Source organism: Diabrotica virgifera, chromosome 9, assembly GCF_917563875.1.
Source record: "Diabrotica virgifera virgifera chromosome 9, PGI_DIABVI_V3a".
In the NCBI taxonomy this organism is placed as follows: domain Eukaryota; kingdom Metazoa; phylum Arthropoda; class Insecta; order Coleoptera; family Chrysomelidae; genus Diabrotica; species Diabrotica virgifera.
The window spans coordinates 148,876,161-148,882,842 of NC_065451.1; the positions used below are offsets into that span (position 1 = coordinate 148,876,161).

Below are 6,682 nucleotides of genomic sequence, written 5' to 3' on the forward strand. Positions count from 1 at the left end.
AAGGAAAATAGATAAGAATGCTAGAGATAAAATAATATCGAGTTACAACAAAGAAAGAAGAAGAAAAAAGGGCGCCAACTCGAACGAACAACTCGGCTCTCAGAACCAAGAAGTTGGACAGGTTCGAGATTTTGAAGTAACGAACAATGGGAACTCTATGACACTGGTTACAACCACCTGAAATACAAAATACTAAATACTGATCTTGTCTTGCTATGTTATATACTGGTAATACAGACTGAAATAAAACACCAACCTTAATACATACAAATATATTAATAATAAATATTAAATAATAACACTTTACATATAACGCAACGTAATAACAGTGATAGTGGATGGGGAAAAGATAAAATAGGACCGCAAAGGCCTCTCAACAAGCAATTATCCACTATCACTGGCCAAGCAAAAGTATTAAAATCAAAATCCAAATCAAAAGTCCGTTGGAATAGCAAAAAGGTCTATATAAATGAGTTGGTCAGTGACTCTTTATATATTTTACAAAAAAAACCTACGAGACGTATTCCCTATTTAAAATCCGCGACAAAATTTTACAACCCGATTCCCTATTAAATTTTAAGATACAATTATTTATGATTATTAAACAAGACCTGATTTTATTTATTTTAACTAACTCCTACTTATACTGAATCAAAAAGAAAAAAAAACAACAACCTAAAACCCTATCTATCACGAAAATATATGTACTCTTCCTAATCGTATGCATACGAAAAGTTTACAATGTAGCAAATATATCTTACCCAAAAGTAAATAATGAAAAAGTAAATAAACTTAGCTTTTACACAACAGTCGGTTAAAAGTAGGGTTGCAAGTCCATAGAGATGAATTCCGTAGGAAATTCCCTTTTGGCAGGATAAAACGGTTGGCTGCTGTGGTGAGTAAGTCCTACTGCAAGGTCCTGGGTGAAGATGCTGGTTGTAATAAAATCCGGTATGGTGTATTATCCAACAAAAACAGCCCACTCTAGGGATAAACCATCACAGAGTGGCTAGCAATCTAACTAGGTAGTACATAATCAACGTGATAGAGTCACGTTGTGTGACTAAATAACTAAGTTACGGGATCTAAAATAAAGTTTATTTAATTAGTTATGATGTATTTCAAGAACAGTAGCAGTACATATTGAACAGGCCCAAACAAAAACATCAAATATTAGGTAGGTTAGGTATTCATATGTCATGTCAAAATTTCTGAAGTTTACTTCAATTCAGACATGACAGGGACGTGCGCATTAGATGGGCGTGACAGAAGGCTGTATAGATACTCGTTAAAACTTTTTATAAATCACAGAAAAAAAAAACCTTAAGTAAAAAGCCTAACGATCAGGTATAAAAGATATTAAAATTTAGGTTTGGACTAAAAAAAACTATGGCCTTGATTGAATGTTCCTTTGCAAATGAGAATGAATATCATTATTATACTATGAATTATATATAAACTTATGTGGTAAATTAATCTACCGAAAGATCTAACTACAATGATGCATTGGATTTCACAAGGAAGGAATGAGAGATAAATGTATTATGTACTTACTGAAACAAGGCAGGCACGCCGGAATATCCACTTCTGTTATGTGAAGAAGTCCAAAGAGATGTTTAACTTTGGTTATCTAGTTTTGTAGATGGGATTAGCTGACGCTTGATTTCCTTCTAATTATTTGATTTCCATCGAAAATTTGTTTCAATCCCGTCACTTAAAAGTGGGAATAACCTTACTAGCGGCGCGCCATCCGCCCTTCGAGCCGTTTCCTGACCAACTGCTGTTCAATGTTATCGGAAATCGATTCGTATCGATCCGATAGAAACATGCGCGGTGCTTTCCTCTTGCTTCGCTGCGAAAATAGGCACCTAGGCGATTAAATAGGCGTCTCCAAAGAATTTTCTAGAGGGGTATTTTTAATGAAATATAATTGAATGAATCGAAAATCGTAATTAATTTTAAATGGTCCGTAGCATAACTGCTACATTCTCCCTTATCTCCAGCAAAAAAAAAGGAAAACTCCACAAGTTTCCTCTTTTTTTTTTATTTTCCAGAACTAACTGACGCTAGGGCGAACCTGAGGGTGGACACGGTAAAGGAGTAACGTTGTGGGATAAAAACATAATGATGGTAGGCTCAACAGTCATACTATTTGCTGAGAGGACGGAACAAAAATCAGGAACGAAGTCATACATAGTATAGAGGCCACGCGAGATATATTTAATCATATTTGCAGAAAGTATAGAACATAGAAGGGATGTGTAACTGACCGACATAGATAATTCAACAAGATAATTTACTTTAATTTAGTAAAAATAAAGATAGAGAAAAACAAATAATTACACGTTAATCACTTACATTCTAAATATAATTATACAACCTTATAGAGTAAGTCAACTCCTAACACTACCTACCATCTGCATTCTCGAGTGTTAGTAACCCATCATTAAATCTAAATTACAGGTGTGTATTAACAACACCTAACACAGTATAACCAAGAACCATACACAACAATCAACCTATCAAATTTACCCAACATTGATACTAGAGCGAACAAATTCTACTAATCACCCGAGAATTCAATGAGGGACTAATTCATCAAGACTAGTTGAAACTACATTACTACAAAGCTAAACATAAATAATGATATGGTTCTGGATATCAGCAACAACTAAAAATCAATTGAACCCTCTATACTCTGGGTATAGAGATTTTTGAAGAGAAGAACTGAATAAAGATGGGTAAAATAAATGATAAGAGATTTAAGACAAAAGAAGAGGGGCTTAGCTCAGAAGGAAAAAAAAATCAAAAGGGCAGAGAGACACTAAATCTCAAGTATGAGTATTCGGGCTAGCTTCCATACACCGAATATTGGCTTTAGAGATATGAGAAGAAAATTTGGTAATGAAATGATAGTAACTAGGAAGGAAATGAGACTGTTAATACAAAAATGGAAGGAAAATAGATAAGAATGCTAGAGATAAAATAATATCGAGTTACAACAAAGAAAGAAGAAGAAAAAAGGGCGCCAACTCGAACGAACAACTCGGCTCTCAGAACCAAGAAGTTGGACAGGTTCGAGATTTTGAAGTAACGAACAATGGGAACTCTATGACACTGGTTACAACCACCTGAAATACAAAATACTAAATACTGATCTTGTCTTGCTATGTTATATACTGGTAATACAGACTGAAATAAAACACCAACCTTAATACATACAAATATATTAATAATAAATATTAAATAATAACACTTTACATATAACGCAACGTAATAACAGTGATAGTGGATGGGGAAAAGATAAAATAGGACCGCAAAGGCCACTCAACAAGCAATTATCCACTATCACTGGCCAAGCAAAAGTATTAAAATCAAAATCCAAATCAAAAGTCCGTTGGAATAGCAAAAAGGTCTATATAAATGAGTTGGTCAGTGACTCTTTATATATTTTACAAAAAAAACCTACGAGACGTATTCCCTATTTAAAATCCGCGACAAAATTTTACAACCCGATTCCCTATTAAATTTTAAGATACAATTATTTATGATTATTAAACAAGACCTGATTTTATTTATTTTAACTAACTCCTACTTATACTGAATCAAAAAGAAAAAAAAAACAACAACCTAAAACCCTATCTATCACGAAAATATATGTACTCTTCCTAATCGTATGCATACGAAAAGTTTACAATGTAGCAAATATATCTTACCCAAAAGTAAATAATGAAAAAGTAAATAAACTTAGCTTTTACACAACAGTCGGTTAAAAGTAGGGTTGCAAGTCCATAGAGATGAATTCCGTAGGAAATTCCCTTTTGGCACGATAAAACGGTTGGCTGCTGTGGTGAGTAAGTCCTACTGCAAGGTCCTGGGTGAAGATGCTGGTTGTAATAAAATCCGGTATGGTGTATTATCCAACAAAAACAGCCCACTCTAGGGATAAACCATCACAGAGTGGCTAGCAATCTAACTAGGTAGTACATAATCAACGTGATAGAGTCACGTTGTGTGACTAAATAACTAAGTTACGGGATCTAAAATAAAGTTTATTTAATTAGTTATGATGTATTTCAAGAACAGTAGCAGTACATATTGAACAGGCCCAAACAAAAACATCAAATATTAGGTAGGTTAGGTATTCATATGTCATGTCAAAATTTCTGAAGTTTACTTCAATTCAGACATGACAGGGACGTGCGCATTAGATGGGCGTGACAGAAGGCTGTATAGATACTCGTTAAAACTTTTTATAAATCACAGAAAAAAAAAACCTTGAGTAAAAAGCCTAACGATCAGGTATAAAAGATATTAAAATTTAGGTTTGGACTAAAAAAAACTATGGCCTTGATTGAATGTTCCTTTGCAAATGAGAATGAATATCATTATTATACTGTAACAAGAATTATACTTGGCAACCCTGCCGACCGTGTGACGTAGGTTCTCCCGACGGCTGACAGCTGACATGGCGGAGACTGCTTCAAGAGTGCATGATTGTACTCCAAGCCATTGAACTATTAGTTTTAATAATGTAGTTTGTTTCTATTTCTTTCGGTGATTATACCGCTCACAGTAAAGTTTGTGCTTATTATTATTCAACCCCGATGTGTAGGTGCTTCCCATTATTTACAGCTGAAGTTCGAGTACGAGCAAAACCCCTATAATATATCCTAACTCTCACACCCTAAACCCTCATCCCCTTATATTGGCGTCCCAACTTTGTGGCTAGGAATTATAGACATTGTTTCGTAAGTGTTGAAAGTGTTTTTAATACCAGAATTTCGCTGTAAGTAGTATTTTAAAATCAATAACCCTACTTTTTCATATCGTGGCGTGGCATCTATTTTGCGCCGATTTTCATGTTTCACCGGTACATATCGATTTTGCATGCACGATCTGAGTACGGGGAATCGATTTCGTATTTCGATTATTCGAATTGATGTTCGCTTACTTGTCGTTCTGCGCGGTGTTGCCTATGTCTAACACTGTTTCGTAGCTCTTCAAACTTTTTCAACATTTTGTTGCCAAATTTAAAATTTTACCGAATTTGCTCGGATTTTAAATTAAAATATAATTGTATAACTTTTTTCAATAAAATAACTTTATTGCATATAATTATAAAACCTTTTCAATAAAATAACTTTATTGCATATAATTATAAAACCTTTTCAATAAAATAACTTTATTGCATATAATTATATAACTTTTCAATAAAATAACTTTATTGCATATAATTATATAACTTTTCAATAAAATAACTTTATTGCATATAATTATATACCTTTTTCAATAAAATAACTTTATTGCATGTAATTATATTATGATTTCTCAATAAAATAACTTTTATTGCCTATACATATAACTATTTAATTTTTACAATAAAATCACTTTTATTGCCTGTGTCTGTTGCATATTTAGTAATATTTGGTTATCTGCTATACTTTGTAAAATGTCAAAAGGTAATTCAAAAAATCCTACAGCAGGGGAATGTTCTGCTCCCGCTATGGTAACAATGTCACAAGATCAATTTGATTCATTACTTTCGGTACTTGCTAATTCTAACAAACAAGTATCTGAAGATATTCTGGTACAAATCAGAGACCTTAATAGAACTCCTACACATACGTTAGGAGGAAACTTCGTTAAATGTACTGCTCGCTTTGATGGTACTGTTAACGCTGATGTTGAAGCTTTTCTCGACAATGTGATCACTTTTAAGGACTGTTCCCAAATAAGTGATGAAAATGCTCTTCGTGGTTTATCCATGCTTCTTAATGGTAGTGCTGCTACATGGTGGCAAGGTGTCAAAAATACCATTCTCACATGGGAAGACGCTGTACAAGCCTTGAGAGATGCCTATTCGAGAAAACTTCCTCCTCATTTAATATTTCGAGAATTATTCTCGCGTGAACAAAATTCTAAGGAACCTACCGAACTGTTTGTTTCTCGTATTCGAGCTTTGCTCGCACAATTACCTTATACCCTAACCGAAGAGGTTCAGTTGGATATGGTTTACGGCTTAATGGCGCGTAAAATACGAAAAAGGTTACCAAGGAATAAATTTCGAGACTTTAAGGAACTTTTAAGGGAATCTCGAGAAATCGAAGCATCCTTAAAGGAAGGTTTAGTTGCTACCGACTCTGATCGTCGACAAAAACCTCAATCGAATGAAGAAAAGGATTCTGTCAAACCAAAATCCAGACCGAAATGTACATTTTGTAAAATGTTTGGCCATACTCAGCTGGAATGCAGAAAATTTAAGCAATCTAATTCTAATGATTCAGTTAGCACCTCTGTACCTCCTAGTCGTCCAAATACAAATCCTAGCACTTCAAATGTACCTTCTCAACGTTCTTCCAGTGTAGTTTGTTACGGTTGTAATACTCCTGGTTATGTTCGCACAAATTGTCCTAACTGTAAAATTTCTGTAAATCCTATTACCACAGAAGCAGCTTCTTCTGTAGAGCTTCTTTTAGCAGAAACTAACAATTTGAATAATCGTCCCCTCTTACCAATAAGTGTCTTAGGTTTGAGTGGTTGCGCATATGTTGATACTGGAGCTAAATGTACTATAGCTGGAATTAGACTTTACAATCATTTTTTAAACAAAGGTCTACACTATATTTCCAAGGAAATGAGTTTAGTGCTTGCTGACGGTATAAGCCGCATGGTAACAGCT

The 6,682-nt window shown here is 34.1% G+C and overlaps 1 long non-coding RNA gene across 1 annotated transcript; it reads right to left on the reverse strand.

Annotated features, from left to right (window-relative positions):
* Positions 1–257: 257 nt before the first annotated feature.
* Positions 258–4,284, reverse strand: LOC126892304 (uncharacterized). The gene is made up of 2 exons (XR_007700770.1): positions 1,555–4,284; positions 258–1,085 (listed from the first exon to the last, which is right to left on the reverse strand). It is a non-coding gene; the product is annotated as an uncharacterized LOC126892304 (long non-coding RNA).
* Positions 4,285–6,682: the final 2,398 nt, after the last annotated feature.